The 16429-nt window shown below is 36.6% G+C and overlaps 1 protein-coding gene across 1 annotated transcript in view; it reads right to left on the reverse strand.

The window, feature by feature from the left end:
- Nucleotides 1-12538, reverse strand: part of LOC145680384 (endochitinase-like) — an 89158-nt gene extending 76620 nt beyond the window's left edge. The window contains exon 1 of the mRNA XM_081750822.1: nt 12479-12538. The gene's annotated coding sequence lies outside the window, so the exon portion shown is untranslated. The remainder of the gene's footprint in view (nt 1-12478) is intronic.
- Nucleotides 12539-16429: the final 3891 nt, after the last annotated feature.

The raw sequence follows: 16429 nt of genomic DNA on the forward strand, positions 1-16429 counted from the left end.
ACCATAACATAAAGATTGAACAGGCATTAAATTGTACTTAAAATAAAACTTGGTTTTAACTATGAAAATATATCCTTTAATCTTTTGCTTATTAAATCCGTTCTGCAAGTAAAGCCGTTGGTACTTGGTCTTTTTTTTTTTTTTTAAAGAAAAGCACAGATTTCATTAAGAGGCCTAATCACTGCGGAATTAAAATACCGCTAATTTTACAGTAATTATGTGATATCCTCAAATAGGTAAAATATAATCGAAATGTGGAATAAGACTGCACTGGACAATATTATTTTATGAGGTACCATTATCACGAGTCACCTAATAACTTTCCGTTTGCAGCCATTTATAAAGGCGAAAATAAATGCCGATTTTCTAAATGGCTGGAAATCGAAAGCAGATTAAGTGAGTCAGGATAACGGTATATCATGTAAAATAATATTGTCTAGGGAGCTTTTGTTCCACCTTTCGATTACCTTTTATCTATTTCAAGATATTACATAATTACTGTAAAATTAGCCGTCGTCTTAAAGCATATAGGAAAGGTGCCTCTCAATGACTAGGCGTTTTAGAGAGGAAAAGGAGCTCAATGATCATAAGTCTTAAAGCATGTAATAAATGTACCCCTTAATGACCAGGTGTCTTCGAGAGAGGTAGAGTGCTCTCAATGACCGAGCATATTAGAGAGTTGGTAGTTTGATCAACCGGGCGAAATTGATGTCTTCTTCACTTCACTTCACTTTATCTTGACAGGTTCTTGTGTTGGAGTACCGGACTTCTTCATTTGAAGTCCTTGCCTTACATGTGTATTTTGTAGTCATCGTGTGATGAGACATCTGTATTAGTGATTGAGACACGACTGTCGCACCTTCTTGGTAAAATAGGGTTTAGTAGCCCATAGTTTTATGGAGAAACAGGATTCGGTAGTAGTTTGCCATTGGTAACTTTAAACGAGAATACTGGATCCTGATTGGTGCTCTAAGTATCCAATCACTATATCGAGTATTGTCCTCATAAGGATTTTGGTCCTGTATGTAAAGTAACTGCTATTAATCTTGAAGCGCTGTAATTTCATCCAAAATTTCCCACAATATAGATAATTTAGTAAAAAATGTCTTGACCTGCTTTCTGTGGTGTACTATCTTCTTTTGTACAAAATGTTGCTGAAAGTTTGCCACTGCGTCTCTTGTCGAATGTTGGCAATGATGGACAACATCCTTTTCATTGCTGTCGTTTGCAGAGTCCTTGTTTACTTCATGCACGGGGTGTAAAAACACATGGTTACATTCAGCATGGTGTGAAGAAACATGGAACCTTATAATATATGCAATAAACTCACTATCATCGTAGCTGTGAGTTACTCCAGCTATCCGGCTTTTTCCGATGATCTTACGGAAACGTTTCTTTCTAATGCTTTCATGTATTCTGTACTGTTATTTCATGACTGAAATGTGTTATGTGTTAAGTATGTAGTACTATTTCATCCATTGTTATATTTGTTCATATGAGAAATACCTGCTCATTTTATCAACAATGCCTCCCCATATGACACATACATTTTGTAAGATTAAATATCCCAAATTCGAGGTAAATTTTCTTGTGACTCTAAGGACGGACATGTTTGAAAATAGTTGTATTGGATTAATAATCCTCAAGTTAGTAAAAAGAAATGCAATTAGAAATTTGTTCAAGCATGGACAATTTATACTAGTGGCATAAATGTTAATTTTTTTGACCTCCCATAGCTCGGGAACCCAAATCTTCGATTTAAATACAGAGTGTCTCAAAAGTCTCCTGACATAGGGTAAGTATGCTATTATTAGAAATGAGTTGATTGAGTTGATTTTGGGTTTAACGTTCCGTTCAGCAGCGAGGCTATATGAGACGTGGACCTACTGATTAACGGGGAATCCGAACCACATGAGCTCCCGCCGGGAATCGAATTCTATGTTATTATTAGAGTTACAACAAAACGCAAGAGGGAAAACCGTCTCCAAATATGATGCTTTCAATCTAAAGTGAAAGATTTTTTTTAAAAATCGGATGAGTCGTTTGGGCTGTACACTGTTTATCCACCCAATATTAAATGAAAATGCAACGTTGTCATTAATAGAGGGGTTTGGGGAGGGGAGAGCGGGGCAGGAGATGGATAAATTTTGTAAGGGTATGGTGAATGGAGGCATGTTTGAAATTGGGGCTGTCCATCGACACGTTAGTGTCAAAGACAGTAACTTCATTCACTTATGTTGTAGGTCCAGGTAAGTGACAACGTTGATTTAACATTACGCGCATAAAGAGTGTACAGTCCAAATGGCTCGTCCGATTAAAAAAACGAGAAACTGCTTCACTTTAGATTGAGAACATCATATTTGGAGACGGTTTTCCCTTCTTACATTTTGTTGTCACTCTGATAGTAACAGAGTTACCTCATGTCAGGAGACTTTTGAGACACTCTGCATACTGTATATAGCTTTTCGTTTTCAAAAAAAAAAAAAAAAAAAAAAAAAAAAAAAAAAAAAAAATTTGACTGCCCATAAATCGGTGACGGTAAGTGTACACATGATAATATTTCACACGTTTTTATAGCAGGACGAGGTCTACCATCTTACCAATATTGATCCCTATCGGATGTATTCGGCTGAACTCGAAGGACATATAGTGTCCTTGGTTTTTCAGGTGAAAATGAAACAAGGGACTACGAAAACAGTTTCGTATTGTGTCTTACTATGTTAATATTAAAACTGACAATTGTGTGGTTTATTACTAGTTCCGGTATCAGCGGAAGAATAAAGCTGAGATGATATCTATTCTCCGGAACACTGAATCCATACAAAAAGTCGTTTATTGTCTCCTATTAACGTTTTCGTTCTATTACAATTAATAGTAAAACCAGAAGAAATAGCAGATGTCTACCATTTCCGATTGCAATAGAGGAGTAAATTCAGAGGGAAACTATTCTCGCAATACTGAACCCATATCAAAAACCTGCTTCTCGCTATCTATTACAGTTTTACACTATCGTGATCGGCTTGAACCCGGAATTCATAGGTGCGTGAATTTGGCCCTTCACATGTCGTCAAAGTAACCAAATTTTGACCATCGTTAGTGCTGCGTTAGTGCTGTTTTCTGCAGTAAATTTTTTATTAGTGCTGCTAAACTTCAAAAATTAGAACAAAAATCAAAATGGGACCAGCAAATTTGATGTAGCCCGCCACTTGTCGAAAAACTTCACAAAATTTCGTCCATCGTTAGTGCTACGTTAGTGCTTTCTGCCGTACAAATTTTCGTTAGTGCTTCTAGGCTTCAAGAATTAGAGAAATTTTAAAACGGCGTCAAAGTGAAGTTGGACCGCCACTTTGTCGCCGAAATTCACCAAATTTCGTCCTTCGTTAGTGCTACGTTAGTGTTGTTTACATTCGTAAAAAATTTTCGTTATTGCTGCTGAACATCGCTAATTAGAGCAAATTCACAGGAACACCTTTTTTAGCGATAAACTCGCAAATGGGAACAAATTTTGCACTCGATCATCTCATTTGCAAATTATCGGTTAAAAACCCTTGTACTGACCTTTCAAGATACTAAGTTTTTCGGTAAGTTCTTGGATAGGTTTTCGCCTGCTTGAACGAACAATTTTGCCATTTTTTGCACGTTTTATTCTGTTTTTGAGAATAATGGACGCCCGAAGGTTGCTCGTCTTTTACCGACTCATTTCTGCTTTTAAATCGCTCTTACCCCTGGTAAACAGTCTTCAGAGTTATAGCATTATAGTCATACATAAATTTCAATCTTTTTATGAATTTCTTTGGAAATTTTTTGCAACAACTTGAAACAGAAGTTACGTTTCACGCCTTGCTCGAAATCCATGATGCATGACAGACACGGTAAACACAATCTCACTTCAGCGGCTCTGGAAGATGACTGGCAAGTCAGGACGAATTCAACTTGACGCTGCCTGTCTCAATGCATCTGGCTATGGCACAAATTACATCAAATAGCTGTAGCGTCAGCAGTTGCTGCTAAAAAAAAAATCATTCACCATATTTTTTGATTATATTACGTAAATGTTCATTTCCGGAGTTGGCCCAATGGGAAATTACTTCCCCTGGAACATAAATCTCCGCTCGTGTTCAACGTAGGTTACCCGTATTTTTGCAGTACTATCTTCACTCTCCGTATATTCATTGAAGTTGCTCTAATTCTTGAGGTTTTGCAGCACTAACGAATTTTTTTACAGCTGGAAACAAACTAACATAGCACTAACGATGGACGAAATTTGGTAAAGTTTGGCGTCAAGTGCCACTACTTGAAGTTGGCTGGACCCATTATAATTTTGCTCTAAGTCGTGAAGTTTAGCAGCACTAACAATTCTTAAGGCTAGTAACGATGAAGGAAATTTGGTGAATTTCGGCAACAATTTGCGGGCAAACTTCATGTTGATGCCATTTTGAATTGCTCTAATTTTTGAAGTTTAGCAGCACTAATGAAAATTTTTACGGGAGAAAACAGCATTAACGTAGCATTAACGATAGCCAACATTTACTGTAGTATGGAGACAAGTAGCGTGTTGCGTGAAGTTGGCCGGACCATTTGATTTTGCTGTAATTCGTGAAGTTTAGCAGCACTAACCAGCACTAATGTATTACTAACGATGTTCAAAATTTGGTGAATTTTGGTGATAAGTAGCGGGCCGACATAACACGTATCGCCAGTTCAGAGTTCAATTGAAGCCGTCAAACCGCAAACGCAGACAAGTCCACGCCTATAAGACCTGGACTATAAGGACACTATACGGCGCGTTAATAATACGGAAAAGTGAGCGTTATTTTTTCGGACTGTACATACATTAAATATGCACAGTATGTCAAAATCTCTTTTCAGTAGCTTGAAATATTTTCTTTTCTAATTTTATATTTTCTCATTTACAACGATTACTTTTGAAGTATTACACTAAACTTTTAGTGCTTCAGCGTGCCGCTACAGAGAAGACACTTCTTATCGCTTCCAAGTTTCGAAAAGTTTTTCTGAATACGACAGTTGTGACGCTAATCGTGTGGATTGTATTTTTCACGATATTAATTCCCTCCTCTCCTAATAAATTGCGGAACTCCCTATGACCCTTACTCTTAGCTATGCCACTGAATATTTCTAAATTTCCTCTACTTCGTTTACGTACACGACACATTGAATATTGCCAACACTCGGAAAGCACATCTTAGCTTCGCGTTACAAACGTTCGTAAAGTCCATCCAATGTAGGATTGTCATATGTCCGTATTTTGTACGGACTGTTTGTATTTTTGAGTCCGTGTCCGTGTCCATATCGTACAAAGCATGAAATAGGAAAATGTCCGTATTTGACAGTTTTTGGAGCTGCCCGAAAATTTCCGAGTCTGGAATCGCTAAAATCTCGGACGAAAAGAATTGTTTTCGTCATATATTTGTATTTTAGTAACTATTAATAAAGTAAGTTATGTTGTAAAAAGTGTCTCATTTTTCCATCCAGAGTTCTTTTGATTAGATTTGATATACGCAATCTAATGGCATGAATTATTATATTCGTGTTCATGAAAAAATTATAAAAGTATTGGTTTCCAATAGTGTTTTAAGTATTATTGTAAACAATTGTGTAATAACCTAAAAAGGTGATTTTTAGGTAAGAAATTTCGAAATATTTATTCTGTGTTTGGGTACTGTATTTTTGATGGGTCGTTATTATAATTCTTGTCCGTATTTTGAATCAAGAAATTATGGCAACCCTAATCTAATAGCATACCAATTGCCCCAATCGGCCAGCGTTAATGCTGTGTTGTTAATGCCACGAATTTAGCGTCCATATAGTCTAAACACTAGGAGAGGAGCTCGACAATACGAGGAATGTTCATATTTGTATCCTTCGTGACGAGCCTTTCACCAACCAACCCCAACAATTCATCAAAGGATTTCACTGATATCTGGTAGTATCTGAAGAATTTATCATTGTACCTTCAGTACAGTAAATGAAATTGGTCAGTTGAAAGCCTGTTTGTCAACAAAGAATAAGTTGACTATCCCTTTGGGGATCCTATGGTACATTTTGAACCATACGCATTTTTCATGATACATTGCGTTATTTCTCTTCTATTTGAGCTTTTTCGTCCGGTTTTTTTTTGTTTGTCAAGTCTAGAGGCATTGTAGAAGACATTACGTATTCAGACCGTCCTGCGTCCAGACATAGGAGGTGATGACGTCATAATTTTAAAATATATTTTTTCCCTTTTTAAGCCTATGTTCATTATTTTTTGGCGGGCTTACTTTTTCACGTAGAAGATTGAAATTTTGCACAAATATTCAGTCCACCGAGTAGTATTTACTAAAATTTTTTGCGATTTCTGTGTTAAAACAGGGGGGATACATAGGGGAAAAGGGTTGAAAAAGGGATATTTTTACCCCAAAAATTCCGTTTTTCAGGATTTTCCCGCCTCACATACATGATGGAGACACGTTAGTCATACCGTCTAAATGGCAGTTCTATTCTGAAGAGAATGACGGTCGAAGTATTATTCTAGGGTAATTAGGGATGTGTCAGGGAATTTAAAAAAAAAATATACTTCTATATAGGGAAAAATATGACATGGTCGGTATATTTTTTTGGCGGGCTTACTTTTGCACCTAGAAGATTGAAGTTGTGCATAAACATTCAGCCCACCTAGTAGTATTTATCAGATTTTTTCAGATCTCTGCGTTAAAACAGGGGGGGGGGTCCAGAGGGGAAAAAGTTGAAAAAAGGGATTTTTAGACCAAAAAATCCCGTATTTCGTGATTTTCCCGCCTCACATACATGATGGAGACATGTGAGTCATAGCGTCTGAAAGGCAGTTCCGTTCTGAAGAGAATGACGGTCGAATTATTATTCTAGGGTAATTATGGACGTCTCAGTGAATTTTTTATCAAAATATACTTCTGTATAGGGTAATATGGGGCATGGTTGGTATATTTTTTTGGCGGGCTTACTTTTGCACCTAGAAGATTGAAGTTGTGCATAAACATTCAGCCCACCTAGTAGTATTTATCAGATTTTTTCAGATCTCTGCGTTAAAACAGGGGGTTCCAGAGGGGAAAAAGTTGAAAAAAGGGATTTTTAGACCCAAAAATCCCGTATTTCGTGATTTTCCCGCCTTACATACATGATGGAGACACGTGAGTCATACCGTCTGAAAGGCAGTTTTATTCTGAAGAGAATGGTGAGCGAAACATGACCCTAGGGTAATTAGGGGTGTCTCAGGAAATTTTTCCCTGAGATCATGGTGTTTTGCGGTAATTTTGTTGCATTGTGGGGATTCTTGATAAAATTTCTCCCGCCCTTACTATTCAAGATAGAAACTTGAAATTTGGTACACGCATTTAGTTTACTAAGTACTATTTATCAGATTTTTTTAGGTCTCTACGTTCACACAGGGGGGGGGCAGAGGGGCCCAAAGTTTGACAAAAAAATTCCCTCAAAAGTTTCCCTTTGACATCAATTTTCCCTCTTTTGGTATATGGTATGGGCATGCAAGTGATACCATTTGAAAGCCAGCTCTATTCTGAAGAGAATGAGGTATGAACCTTGATCCTAGGATAAATAGTGACGATGCAGTAGCTGCTTGACTGAAAGCCTAAAAAATGACCCAAAAAGCCAGGATCCGGAAAGGGCTATTTTCTAATTTCCCGGTTACTTTCCCTTTGTAACCACTCGATGACTAGGACAAAAGCGTCCCTGCAGGTTGTGTTCATATCCACGACTTAGAGAAAAATAATTTTGTTGTAAAAATTGAACTTCAACGGGCGTAAAGCGCGCCCTACAGTCTTGTTACGGTAGTAGCATCGCGTTACCAACCTACGTATAGCATCTCTATTGTCGGGCAAAATAAGGCGTTTTTCCGTGTTACTAATGCCGCGTTTAGAGGATCCATATTGAGCAGACCTTATGGAGCTGTAGCTCTATGCTCAAGGTTCCAGGTTTCTCAGTCATTTACTGTTCGCAGTATTCTACTTTTTCTGTAACCTTATTCGTTGGAAGTTGAATGTGCTCCCTCTGCCTGTTATACCTGCATCTATATCTTTTTAGCTGATGAACTTTTTTTTTTTAAATTTTCATATGAATCAATTTCTCACTTTATCATTTTGCTGTTTTTATGTGTACAATTATATGATCCTTACTTCTCCCCTGGCTGCATTTTTCAGTTGCATATCTATTTTGGTAAATACAATGTTATGATAAAAGAAAATGTCGGTCCCGAGGATAGTTCTTACCGTTCTTTAAGCTACTTCTGGCTTTTTCCCTCAATCAATTCTTTCTATATGCGGCATCTACTAAGAACTTTCATACAAAGGGCACTAGGAAAGTTTTGCAATAGAACAGAACGGATCATCACAGGAGTTTACAATTTAGAGCATGTTTAAACATGTACAAACCTGCACTGTAGAAGCTCTAGTCATTGTCTCAGTGTCAGTTGATTTTCAGCTATGTTGGTGAAAAATGTGGAGACGTCGTCGTGGTCAAAACCTGAATACAGGATAATTTTGCGCTACGATTTTGCACGTACTTTAAGTGTTGATCAGTGTTTAGATTAAACGATTCCTGTGTTTGGAGATGATTGACCTCATCGTACAACGATATTTAGCTGTTACCGAGAGTTTCAAGAAGGAAATTTCACCCTTGAAAACGCTTCAAGGTCAGGTCTGCCATCTTCATCTATGACTGAACAAAATTTTGCTGCAGTGAGGAAACTGCTTGAGACAGATAGACGGGTTACATCCCATCAAATAGAGTTATGATTGGACATTAATGCACCAGCAGCTATTCTCCGCGATCAGCTTCGAGTTAGAAAGCTTTGCACCCTTTGGGTACCACATTACTTGACCGACGAGCGGATTGCACACCGTGTTTCATGCTGCCGTGAAATGATGAAAAAAAAAATGGAAAATCTTCCTTTGTGAACAGTGTTGTGACTGGTGACGAAACTTGGCTCTATAACTATGACGTTCCGTAAGGCTCAAAACAAAGTGTGGGTGTTCGAAGATAAGGAGATCCCTTGGCGTGGATGTTCGAAAGTCCACATCAGTGAAGAAGAGAATGGTGGTGGTATTTTTTAGTGTGCGAGGAATTGTCGATCGAGTTCTCTTAACACACAGAAGACTGTCACAGGGAGGTGGTATACCGAGGAATGTCTGCCTAAAGTTCTTACAGCTCACAAACAGTTGCATCTAAACTCAAGGATGAATACATAGTTTGTTCACCACGATGAATCTCCACCGTTCAAAAGTTTGCTCAGAGAATTTGGCCAGCACTGGACTAAAACTGTTAGAGTATCCTCCGTACAGTCCAGATCTCGCTTCCTGTGACTTCACGCTGTTCCCCCATGTGAGGGCCAGACTGAAAAGAGGGCGTTTTACAAGCTATGACTCTGTACTAAGGGCTTGGGACGATAAGTGTGCTAAGATCTCTGCCGAAAGATGGCAGAATTTCTTAGAAGACTGGAAATGGAAAAATGTGTAATGTGTGGTGGAAAGCACTTCGAAAAAGTATAAGAAATAAGGTCGTATTGAACAACTTTCCTACTTCTCCTGTACTAACTGAATCAAATTTAGTCCATTAGGAATGAGTTCTGTCCGCAAAGATTAACCAATTCTCCCATTTTGAATTTTTTTCAAATCATATTTGAAAAATAAAATGAAATGAAATCTTTGAGTTTTACGTCCCACGGTTATGCTGACTAGCCTAAAGGAGACGGTGATGATGAGAACGGAATGAAGTGGTGGAATGAAGGAAGTGGGAGGAAAGAGGAGAACCTAGAGGAAACCCACCATACGGTGTTTGTCCACCACAAAGTTCACTTGGTGTGAGCTGGGATCGAATCAGGGATCCTCTGCACCAGAGATAAACGCTCTACCACTGAGTCATCGCGGCCTCCTCAATCCATATTTGAGTAAGATGATCCTCCATAATAGCATTAGCATTAAATGCTACCTAAATATTGTTAGGAATGTACACATACCATTTCTGTTCATGACTTATTAAATACATAATTTTTAGCCGGGTTACAAACTTTACCATTATTTAACCTATCTCCAGAACGGTTTGAGATATGAAATTGCTGTAAATGGCATTATGACTTTCACATGTATTGAAAACCATCTAGGATATGCAATTGGATGAAGTACTTTTCTAAGCAGATTTTTCAAAATAAAGGCTTTTGAAAAAGTCAAATTTTCAATCACTTTTATCTTTGTTCTTATTTATTCGAAATCTGTCATATCATTGCCATAGTATTAGATACTAAAGAACTTTGAATGTGCATTACCCGTGTACCCCACTTGCATTATTACTAATATAGAAGCGACCGAAGTATTGATATTTGTGATACTGTAACGTCATTAGTTTGCAGCACTGAGTAACAAAACTTAAACTATAAGTTCTTGTTTAACATGTAGATCAACGTTTCCCAACCTTTTTCAAATTGCGGCACACTACGGGTGTTACTTGGATTCTCGCGGCACACTTATAGGCATTATTATTTGTAAATATTAAACACAGTGGTATTATTTCTGTGATTATTGATCTCCTCACAGAGAAGAAAGCTCTTTCACTGATTTTTCCCCGTGGTAAATCATTATGCTTATTTTTCATTCTAATTAGAAATAGAAAACAAATGCAATGAAATATTGGACTCAGATTTTTAAAAATACGCTTTCTTTTTAAAAACTGTATCCAACCTTTTACTAAGAAGGAAGGTCACTAAATAACGAACGAACATACAAATCTCTGTCACTTTTAAAACACAAATGTAGGTAATTTGTCGAAAGGATTGAATGATATTTTAAATTTTCAAGTTACGAAATAGTCTGCAACAATAAAGAAGCAATAATGGTCATAACAATTATAACAAATGCTTTTTCAACATTAGAAACGTACAGAACAGTAACCCGGTATGAAACTTAAAATTGTAGATTCATAGTGGAGGTTCATAGTAATGTGAAATACAAATATACATTTTCCCCTACGTTTTACAATTTGATTGCTATAAAATTAATAATTTTGTTTCGATTCCTCGCGGCACACCAGCGGCCCATTCACGGCACGCCGGTTGGGAAACACTGATGTAGCTGTTAAACATGTAATAATCTACGTAGCGCTGTACAGACAAAAAAAAAGCATGTGGCATACATAAAAAAACAGGTTGCGTCCGTAAATCTTGTAGTTTTTTGACTTGATGTACGACTATATGTAACATCCTGCAGCAAATGTATAGGGTGATCCAAAGGTTCCGTACCGTCCCGTACTGATCAGCTCACTGTATTTCATATCATTTCTTATTGTTATCCATCAGTTTCTTCATTATTTATTCTTAAAGCCTTTTTACTTATACTTTAAGCTCGAAACAGCCGAAGCAAATAAGCCATAAGCTAGAATGTTATACTTGATCAATGCAGGAGTGTATATCTACTTTTGGGCCACCTGGTACATATAACTGAAAACGTATGTTTTATAATAAGTGTTCCATCTATACGTACTTTCCGTATGAAAGAAAGAACTGTATATAGGTTGTAAGGAATACTTTCCGTATAAGTGTTCCATCTATACGTACTTTCCGTATGAAAGAAAGAACTGTATATAGGTTGTAAGGAATAATTTCCGTATAAGTGTTCCATCTATACGTACTTTCCGTATGAAAGAAAGAACTGTATATAGGTTGTAAGGAATAATTTCCGTATAAGTGTTCCATCTATACGTACTTTCCGTATGAAAGAAAGAACTGTATATAGGTTGGAAGGAATACTTTCCGTATAAGTGTTCCATCTATACGTACTTTTCATGTGAAAGAAAGAACTGTATATAGGCGGTAAGGTTTTCACATACAAATAGACGCATATAACAAACAGCTGTCGTATGTAACATACGTATACGTTTGCAATATACGGAAGACTGTTAGATGTCAGACATCTTGCAGCATCATGATATAACATCTAAGTGAGAAAAGGTCAATACGTATGTAGCATATGGATAACATATGCTCCGCAAAAATTTCCATGGTAAACATATGGTTTCCGTATATTGGAACAATATACCTCTGTCCGGATAACGGATTTTTCTCACTGATTGAAGAATTAAAACTTTCTGTTTGATTAGTAACACTGTTAACCTACTGGTACCACCAAATATGTGAAACAACAATGTTCCTTTGCCAATAATTGCATGGTAGAAAATTTCAGTAAAAAGTATGTGAAGAATATTTGTTTTGGGGAAAGCGACTTTGTGCCCACCCTGTATATTTAAGTAAATAAGTAAATAAATAAATAAATGAATTATTGAGTAAAGAAATTAAGTGAATTATTTCTAAAGTATATATATTTTTATTTTGGATCTGATTTGTTATTTGTACCAATTGCAATTTTCTCTTTTATGTGCAGTGAAACAAGACCCTTTGATTGCATCCTCGCGTAGACCATTATGATTAACATATACATACCTGTACTTGAAACCATCGTTTTGTGACAGAGCACTGGAACACCAAATGACACAAATACCATTCCAACAACTACTTATATTATACGTTTTTCTTTTTCAAATTAGTTGCTTTGAAGAAGATAGGTAGGCGATATGTTTTTCCAATATATTACTCACAGTTGTGGAAAGAACTCTTTATGATAACCAATATCTTAAGAAGTCACAGCAAATGGGCCCGATAAACTTTCGTAAACCAGGAAACCAATCTATTTTTTTCTGTCTTTCTTGCGTTCTCTCCAGGTCGAAATAATTCAGAAGCAAAATGTTTACGATCACTAAATCCAATGGGTATTCCAGTACGTTCCACGTCAATCACTGGCTTTTGTCTGTATTTTTCCAACAGATGAAATTATGTTGGCTAAGTAATAAGATAAATTAAGTTTCTACTACAATTTTACAGTATATTGTACTAATAGAATGCCCGGTTTTCAGAAAAAATAGGTTTAGGAAAAATATTTCAATAATATATAGGCTTCGAATTTCTTCTGGTTTTCTAGAAACTCTTTTTCTACTCCAAGTTTGATTTCACTGGAGTTCCGAAAACATTCAAATAATCGTTCTCACTATAAATTTCCTATTTTATATTAGAGAATTTTCGAAAACTTCAAAACAGGCTTCAGTTTTGAAGCTAGGCTTACCATCATATGGCAAAGTTTTAAAAAGCATGACATTTTTAGATTTCAGAAAATGATTCACGTTACTCCACACATCACTTAAAGGTATAGTGAGAAAATGTGATTTATACAACTGAACTTTTACAATACCAACTTAATAGAAATATTAAATTTCTTCTTTCCTTCGCAATTACAGCCGAATGTATTCTAATTCCTTGCAGATTGAACATTTTATTTTTCTTAACAATAATACTGCATGTGTTGTAAATATCTACTCTTAAATACAATTGAACTAAATGTATTGTAGAGATATAGTTTAGACTATGGATTTTATTGGCTAGATATGTATTTAGGCAACTTTCATTTTTATTTTAAACTAGCAGAATACTCGTTCTTCGCACGGGGAGAATAAGTTTCATTTTGGACATAAAGAGCTGAATATGGATTTAAACGGCGTCGGAAGTGTCACTGTTCGTCTCAGCGACCCCGAAAACTGTAGCTTTACATCTACATATAGTATCAGCGACGCCAAAACTGTGTCGGCGCTAACATTAGTCATATATAATGCACCGGTGCACCCCCTAAATCCGGCCCTGTATATATATATATATATATATATATATATATATAGACCTATATATATATATATATATATATGTGTGTGTGTGTGTGTGTGAGAGAGAGAGAGAGAGAGAGAGAGAGAGAAAGAGAAAGAACGCTGCTTAGCTACTGGGCCAGTGGTTCTCAACCGATGTGTCGCGTCACAATGGTGAATCACGCAGTCCTCTAAGGTGTGTCACGAAATTTTAGAATTTAAAAATGAGGAAAAAAAATAAGAAGAAATAGTTAAAATCGAGACAGACTCTACCAGTCAACACCTCCGCAGCGGTAGCAATAATGCTCAGTGCTGTCTGGAGTCAGTAGAAAAACTAATTGGTTTCACTTTATAATAGATATTATTACTATTATTATTATTATTATTATTATATTATTATTATTATTTATAATAAAAATATCAAACAATTGTATCGTGATATCCTGGGCATTCTTTAAGGCCAGTCAGTCAAAACAAGTTCAGAACCGCTGTACCACGCCACAAAGGGGCATATGAATGACAAAAATGAACTTTCTCAAATGTATTTACTGAAAAGTTACTTCTAAAATAAATTTTACCAAAAAGAAGGAAATGCAAAATAAATTTCTTAGAGTTTAAAGTAGAGAATTTCTTAGGATTTCTTAGAGAGGAAATTCTTAGAGTGTTAGTTATGCACCTTATCTCAGTAGCGTATACGAATATTTTAATATAGTATAACAATATTGATTCTTTTCTGGTTGTTGATAACAGAGATTATGATTTTTTTCTAGTGGTATATTACTGATGCATTACTTGATACGTGAATCCGGTGTCTTATGAGTCACGTGCATTTCGATGTTTGTTTCCACAATTCTTGTTATAACATATTGTTCAAGGAAACACTGAACAGGGATTTTGTTACAAAAGCAGATCCACAAATGTTCCGCAGTGCTGATCTGGAGACGACGCCAAAGTGCCGAGCAACTGCATCGTCGGCAATCGTGCAGGTCAAAGAAACAGCTGTATCCTTTGTTTCTCGAACAAATCTTGTGCAATCTGGTACATTTTCGTACATGCAACCGTGCATTGTTCTGCTGAAATATGGTGTCTGAAGGAAGGATATGACCTCAGAAGATTCTTTCATGTGGCGGTTACTCGTCAGGTTAGTCTCTTTGCTCAGCAGCAGAAATAGCTTGTTGTATACAATAGCACCCAACACCATCTCAACTGAATTTCAGCCACTATGAAGTTCAACAGTGCAGTTACCAGACTATTCCCACCACCATAGCGTCTAGCGAGTAAACGATCAGAAACATAGGCGCCGAGTTTGGGGGGCAGGGCACTTTTGCCCCCCAATATTTAAAGGTGGGGTCCTCGCCCCCCAATATAATTCAGTTGAGGAAGAATTAACAATAAGGAGCAAGAATTTCTGTTGTAAATTTCGTCTTACCTTTAACTCAATATTAAGAACAGCCTTCTTATTCGATAGAAAGCACCGTTTTCAAAACGATGTTTAATAGAGCACTGAAGCTTCAACTAACACTATGGCAACACTGATATGAAGTGCAGATCAATGTGCTGCAGCGAAGTTCCCAGAATTTGAACTTGAATTTATTTTAATGTCTTTAGACAAATTTGACTTAGCTTATGAATTTCGCAGCGGAGCGTATGCAGTGGACCGAGGTCTGGGAGGAAGGGAGCCTTTATCAAGCAGTTGATACAAACTTCCGAATATGATTATATATTTATTCATTGTTTTGGGCCCCCCCAATATTTTCTTCAAGTCGGCGCCTATGATCAGAACTATATTACATGTTGAAGCGAAACTAGTCCACAAACAGCACAATTTCCCACTCAGTATCCCAGTTCATATATCTATTGTAGCCAGAGGTGTTTATGGTTCTGGCTCAATGGAAATCGACGTAAAAACATGCATGCTGTCAGTCCAAAGTTTAGTACTGCCGCGAAAGCGTCTACACACACAAACGTACACCTGTTACTGTGTTCAAGTGTAGAATTAACACTGTTGACGACGCTGTGTCATCACGGTGTAGTCACATTGTTCCATCGTCACTGGGTACACTTTCTTTTGTCTATTGTTGTATTATACATTCATCACTTTTGTGACAGGTTGTACTGTACTGTACTGTACTCATCAATTCGCGGTACTAGATGCTGCCTTCCTGTAGGCTGACCATGTGGTCCTGTTTGTACGCGATCATTTATTTATATTACGTCCTTGGAGCTGCATGAAGCATAATGACGCTGGCACACGTTTCCTGTTCCTTTGTTCACGTATAACAACACGAATTCTACTTCAAACAAATCAGAGGCAAGCTACACCGACGCATGCGCCATCTTGCTGAAATTGTAATACTTTGTATGTAATATCTTATAATCCCCCTGTTCATTCGGAAAGTGATCTGCAGACCCCTTGCAATGCTATCTGAAATTCCACATGGTGTTAAAAAATATACTAATTAGAATACCACTGAGAAGAAAAATAATGCAATAAGTAATTTATTCTAACGATACATGATTGTTTCCTAATGAACGAAATTTCAATTGAAAATACAGTAACTTTCAAGACTGGAAATCAGTTTTTTTATTTTTTATTTTATTTATTTTTTTATTTATTTTTATTTTATTTTATTTTTTATTATTTTTTAAAGGAAATCTTGATAAACAATGTTCTCAAATGAAGGTCACTAATGTGAAGAATGAT

Source organism: Thermobia domestica, chromosome 3 (assembly GCF_964235325.1).
Source record: "Thermobia domestica chromosome 3, izTheDome1.hap1.1, whole genome shotgun sequence".
NCBI lineage: Eukaryota > Metazoa > Arthropoda > Insecta > Zygentoma > Lepismatidae > Thermobia > Thermobia domestica.